The sequence below is a fragment of the Mytilus californianus genome, unplaced genomic scaffold (assembly GCF_021869535.1).
Source record: "Mytilus californianus isolate M0D057914Y unplaced genomic scaffold, xbMytCali1.0.p SCAF_9, whole genome shotgun sequence".
NCBI classification, from domain to species: Eukaryota; Metazoa; Mollusca; class Bivalvia; order Mytilida; family Mytilidae; genus Mytilus; species Mytilus californianus.
The window spans coordinates 88,272,450-88,278,449 of record NW_026262745.1 but is presented as its reverse complement, the minus strand read 5'-3'; positions in this window follow the sequence as shown (position 1 = coordinate 88,278,449).

Sequence of the window (6,000 nt, the reverse complement as noted above, 5' to 3'; positions counted from 1 at the left end):
CAAGCGTATTTTTGTTGTACTATATAACAGGACGAAAAGCATTACCTCGATTGGCTGTTCTTTGCATCTGTTATTTACATGCAACTGTTACTATAAATATCGTGGACTGCATTTTTCTACCATGTACTTTGTACTTGCAATGTTATTACCGTCTCCTCGGTGGTATTAACTCTTACAATGCTGAATCGTTTTCAGAAAATGTCTAATTTTCGTTTATTTGCAAATGCAAATTATATGCAAATGAGCTATACCCTGCTGCTGATGCATAGTGATTCCATAGGGGATTACGGGGCGGAAACGTTGAGATGAGGAGGGTAGGAGGGTAGGAGGGGTAGGTGGGCATATGGAATATTTCACAAAGGTGGTCATCGGGTGCAAAAAGCGTAAATTTTTACGATTTGTCGTCCTATTTCTTGACCTGGAAGACGGAGGGATGCGGATAAATGTGTAGTCTGCATGTAGAGTGACCCAAGTGAACACATTGACCCCAAAAGTGCTGAGTTCGGAGTGAACCTGATCTAAGTATGGTGTTCTACGATTTTTGGCTTCACCTGGACCTGAAACCGGAAGAAGTCGTTTCCTAAGTGTGTTTCACTAATGAACACGAATAGTAGTTATTTATCCACGGGTTGACACTATTTTTGGAAGTTTTAGGCCTCTGTTCTGTGTTTCCCAGCCACCGAAGAGAATGCCCACCCCTCCAGAAAACCTATATTTATTTTAATTTAGGAGGTTCGTATTTGGGCTCAAATTGCACCTTAAACCTGAGAAACATGACAAAAAAATAGCCTTAGGTCAAAGGAACATGAATGAATTTCGAATTACATACTATACAGTTGACTCGCATTACAAGATGTTTTTGTATTAGATTGTTCGAGTGTCAAATATGATAACATTATGTATAAATTGAAAATTTGTTTTGGTAAAATGTTCAATAGGAAACAAACTGTCAGTAGTTCTTCCTCATACCCTAACCGCCTCGGTGGTCTCGTGGTAGCGTGTTCGCCTCGAGTGCGGGAGATCGTGGGTTCGAACCCCGGCCGGGTCAAATCAAATACTTTAAGATTGGTATTTGCTGCTTCTCCGCTAAGCACGCGGCATTATTGAGTAAGAGCAAAGACTGGCCGGCTCAGTGTGTCGGTCTAGTACAAAGCAGGGTAAATATTCATATTACATTAACATGTTGTCGTCCTGAATATGCATATACATTTGCCGCTGGACGTTCAGCAGCCATTCATCATTATCATCATCATCATCATCATCCTCATACCCTATCTTTCACAAAGGTGGTCATCGGGTGCAAAAAGCGTAAATTAAAATTAAAATATACTTCGCATTGCTATAAGCTAGTGAAATCGCCATAGCAGAAACAAGGTCTGACATATATTTTTAACTGATCATGAGATATGTAAACGCTATATACATACACTAAACACATATAAATCGATAAATAAAGAATAAAATATAACAGAAAAGAACACAATAGTGTTATAAAACTACATGTCAATTATTTTTTTCGGTGTCTATTGCGAAGTACAACATTAAAGGACAATACTTTAATGTATGAACTGAAATATTTACTGACTTTCCAAATAACATAAGCTGGTTCTCGGCTGACTAACTCTTTGTTCATAGTTTAAGCGAAGCGTTACATACAAGAGGATTCCAGTTTACCAATACGCCTTGCATTCTGTATTTTGAATTACTCCTGTTAAAATGTCACAGTTTTAGCAACATTTAGATTCCTGACGTCTAATTGAAATGGCATTCTATAAAAATCTGCACTTATTGTAAAAGTTGTCAATTTCTGTCATGAAATCGGACATTGCTGCAGTAAGTCTAAATGTTCCGTTACTCTTCAACTCTACTCATACATCTGCTCTTTCTTTGCTTTTTAAAAAATCACGCATCTCAAATTATAAATCTTAATCCCAATGTTAACTAGGATATAGTAATTTGGTCGACTGGGACTTCTTCTGTCCAGCAGTAAGACCTTAGCTGACAGAGGTTCGGTCGGAATGGGGACATCTGATGCACAACATTTGGAGATTGCCATGCTCTCTGCACGTAAAAAACAACATTGCAGTAATTCTTTTGTTGGTTCAAAGTTGTCCTGGTGCATACAAGGCAAAATGTATGCCCATTTCTCAAACAAGAAATTACATATTCCACTTTTATTTCATACAGACATATCATTAATAAAAATTAAGTACACTCATACTTAAAGAAATGTATATATATATAATTTTATCCTCATTGAAAACAACTGAGCAAGTACATTTTAGTTTCTACTTAGAAATAAGAGCAAAATGCTAACAAATTATAAAGCAACAAACATAATGAACCAAACATTACCAAAACAGTAATTTTGTTATATTTAAAAATTGGCAAAATGGTAAAAAAAAAAAATTCTTTGAAACAAGTCATGTTAAAAATTTAAACTTTAAATCAAATTGTGTGTAACAAATACAAAAATATTCCTTTTGACATTAATATTTATTGATCTTCAATTCTTCATCATTCCTTCTTGCATTTTTAAACTCTTTTGAATAAGTAAGTTACTGTAAACGTATTGAGGGATTTGTTTTTCAGACTTCAACAGACTAGAAAAAAAGTGTCTGTAAATTGTCACACATATGTCAAACTATGATTATCTCTTTTATCAAAGTTAAAAAATTTCTGAACATAAGTTGTTGTGAAGTCAACTAAAATGGGCCAAAAAACAGAAAAAAAATAAGATAGTTTATAATGTATATTGATAAACACCTAAGATGTTTAAAAATCTATAAATATTATTCAATATCTTAGTCTAAGACTGACATGATTTGTGTATTAATCACAGTCTACTGTGGATATTCTATTTATATTTCATCAGTTGTAATTTCTAAATTTCCTATCTAATATATGTTAATTTGTCCTTAAAAATCAAGGTAAGAATGACACAGTCAGTATCTAGATTTAACTTATCAAAATAGAACTAAATCATGGCTTCAATACATCGAGACTCTTGCTTTTAAACTGGCTATTTTTTGCTATTCCTAGGTCTTTCAGTCTCTGACAACTTAGCTGAGAATTGAATGGCCTAGAGGCTCCAGGTGAAGGCTTTTTGTCTGGTTGAATATGATCTGAAGAAAGACTGAAAACTTCTGCCATTACTAAAGCCATGTCATATTTAGTCATATTTTCATCACCACTACAATGATATACACCTTTAATACTGTTATCCGGAAGAAAAAAGACAAATATTAAAATATTTGAAAAAAATTAGAATAGTAATTTAAGAATGATCTAAAATTGAATATCAATTGCTTTATTTCTATATATTAGTTAGAAGTCACAAATAATGTGTGTCAGTAGTAAATATGGTAAATGCAACTTCTGATATGAACATAAAGAGATGTGGTATGATTGCCAGCAAGTCAACTATCTACAGAGTCAAAATGACATGGAAATCAGTAACTATAGGCTATCAAATGCCCTGATCAACAATGAGCAAAACCCATACAATATAGTCAGCTATATATAACTGACATGACAAAATGACATATTTGTCCGGTATAAACTTCACTGGGTAATGCTCCTAACATTTTATTTGCAATGTCAACCAAATAAAAAAAATCTCAAACCATAAAGGACCTGAACAGAAAAGCTAAGACAATTACAAATGTTGCATTTAAATTAAAAGACAATAACATAACCCATGTATTACGCTCTCTTTGGAATTTAAATGAAAACAAACTACAATATTAACATGTATTTAGTAGAGGGCTCTTACAAGAAAGTATCCTAGTTCTGAAAGTATAAAAAGTCGAAGTACAGTGAATTTTTTTTAACCTAAAAACAAATGCCTTTTTTGAAGGAATCTTATTTCATCCATATAGTTTTGTATTATTCACACCCTTGCCTGGTAATTTGAATTACCGAGAATACACTGTGAAATATACTTACAAAAATTGAGTAACATGCCACTGAATGAACAATTAAAATCTAAGACGAAAAAAATATTGCCAAAAACAGCTCACATAGATTTTTGCCTATTTCACCTGTCTATAGTGGGCAGCCAATCAATGTCCACTCAAATTTATACGTTTTATCTAGTTCAATAGAAACTTTATTACAAATGCTTGTATGAAGATTGTCTATTCGATAGTATACATAAGTTGGAAGTTTGACAGCCATTTGTTGCCACCTGTTCCCCTGTGTACTGTTATAAAAAAGAAAGTCCTTCTCAGCTGTAGTGTATATTACATTGTGAACCAGTCAAAACATCAAGAACAACATCAGTGTAAAAGTTTATTGAAATATCTAAACATTGTATCAAAACTGTGCAAGAAATAATGATGTTGTGAATCAGAATTCACCTTCAGCTGTAAATTTACAGTTGGAGAAGCCATTTCTTTTTTTGGAGAGGAATTCTCATGTTGTAAATCCATTCCCATTAGTATATCACTATTGAACTTTTCCATTGTCTTCTTAAAATATTCTTCTAACTGTTTGACCATTTTATACATCTCATCATCTTGTTTGCTTGATAAATAACTGTTCTGGTATAGATTAAACTATTGACTTGTATATACTGCATTCCAATTTATTTTAAAAATAAATTAAACACATTCAAACAATGATCAGAAAATTACAGTACATGTCATAACAAAGACTCCATTTGGCTTTACACCAATATTTAGGATCTCAATTTTGTAATCACAGGAAATTAAAAAAAAAATTACTGGAGACTCACTGTCATTTTTGGGATACCAGTTTTCATGGATTTTGCGGGTATACAAATTCAAATGTTCAAAGATTTACACATTTTCTATAGGGTTGTATGCAGACTTTTACAAATACAAGAAATTAAATATAAATAACAGCATTATTTTCTACATCCTCTTAAACTGATACCAACGAACAACTTTCTAACCGCAGTAGTTGAATAAGAAGAAACCATGTGTTCTAACCGCAGTAGTTGAACAAGAAGAGACCATGTGTTCTAACCGCGGTAGTTGAATAAGAAGAGACCATGTGTTCTAACTGCAGTAGTTGAATAAGAAGAGATCATGTGTTCTAACCGCAGTAGTTGAAAAAGAAGAAACCATGTGTTCTAGCCGCAGTAGTTGAAAAAGAAGAAACCATGTGTTCTAACCGCAGTAGTTGAATAAGAAGATACCATGCATGTGTTCTTACTTCCACCTATCTATTTAAGTGTATACAATGAACAATGAGGCTATTTGTTTGAAGGTCAGGTGAACCGTGAAATCATTATTACCTTTGTTTATTATTCATTGATGATGATGATGATGATGATGATGATGATGATGATGATGATGATGATGATGATGATGATGATGATGATGATGATGATGATGATGATGATGATGATGATGATGATGATGATGATGATGATGATGATGATGATGATGATGATGATGATGATGATGATGATGATGATGATGATGATGATGGACAGCTGTTTAAAGTCCAGTGGCAAGTTGAATGCATATTGAACACAAGAACTTGTTCAAGTGATATGAATATATATGAACCCTGCGTTGTAGCAGTAGGAACCAGCAGCAATCAAAACATGGTACATTCACCAAAAGTATACAAAAAATACTCGAAAAATTCCACTGTAATAATCAGCATATCAAATAAACCTTATATTTAAGTTACACTTAGCTTGTAAATTCAAATGGCACAAGCCTCATAATTCTTTATTTCCTGATGTTCATATTAAAACACATATGTTTTATTACTCTCACCTTTATTGTACAGAGATCCATTGGGATCTTAACAATCTCAAAGTAATCGCAGAGGTCAAAGTCAACTGGGTCCAATGGTTGGTAGAAAGGCCACATATAACTCTAAAATGCACATAAAAATAATAAACATATCATGCAGATTTTTTAAAAAGGCAAATGTGAGCTTTGAAAAATTTGTTGACCCTTCTGCTGAAACATTTTACAGTGAAAACGTGGTAAAAAATAACTGTGTGTTGAATTGCAA